This window comes from Henckelia pumila, chromosome 3 (assembly GCF_033568475.1).
Source record: "Henckelia pumila isolate YLH828 chromosome 3, ASM3356847v2, whole genome shotgun sequence".
NCBI lineage: Eukaryota > Viridiplantae > Streptophyta > Magnoliopsida > Lamiales > Gesneriaceae > Henckelia > Henckelia pumila.
Genome location: NC_133122.1, coordinates 65,945,181 through 65,946,097, shown reverse-complemented (window position 1 = coordinate 65,946,097; position 917 = coordinate 65,945,181).

Genomic DNA, 917 nt, shown 5'->3' with positions numbered 1-917 from the left:
GTACATCGTCCATAAATGTTTTCCATTGTGGTGCTGGTGCATTGGCAAAAAAACAGTACAAACTTTATTGATATGTAGTACAAGCCCTTGCAAATAAAGTACAATAATGCCTGAGTGTGGTATAAGAATTGGTTAAATGTGGTACATCGTCCATAAATGTTTTCCATTGTGGTGCTGGTGCATTGGCAAAAAAACAGTACAAACTTTATTGATATGTAGTACAAGCATTTGCAAATAAAGTACAATAATTTGTCTTAATGTGGTATACTACTTAGTAATATTTGGTACATCTTCAATACATGTTTTCATTGTGGTGTTGATGTATTGTCAGAAAGGCAGTATCATTTATATTGATCCGTAGTACGTTAAGTATAATTTGTCCTGATTGTGGTATTCTGTTTAGTACAATGTAGTACATTGTCCACACGTTTTCCATTTTGGTGTTGGTGCATCGTCAAAATGGTAGTACCAAGTATATTGATCTGTAGTACATCAGCTTCCAAATTAAGTATAATAGTGCCTATTTGCAGTATAAGTTACATAGATAAGTAGTACACTATGTAGCAAATGAAATAAAAAGCGTTCTTATATCCATGATACAGTACCAACTTCATCAACATTACCAAATAGAATATCAACTTCACCAAAACTACCAAATACACTACCAACTTCACCAACACAGTTATGCATTCGATCAATACACCAAAAATAATTGTGGTATAATAAGCACCAATATGTGCTACATATTCATTACATTTAACATGCAAACAACAAAAGGTATATCAAGACATATGATTACCCAAAATATATAATCTATAGCGTATGAGTGCTGACAAAAATAGCCCTATCTAGCAACTATATTTCTTCTTTGCATGTCTTGTGATTGTAACAAAAAAATAGCCCATCTACATAATATA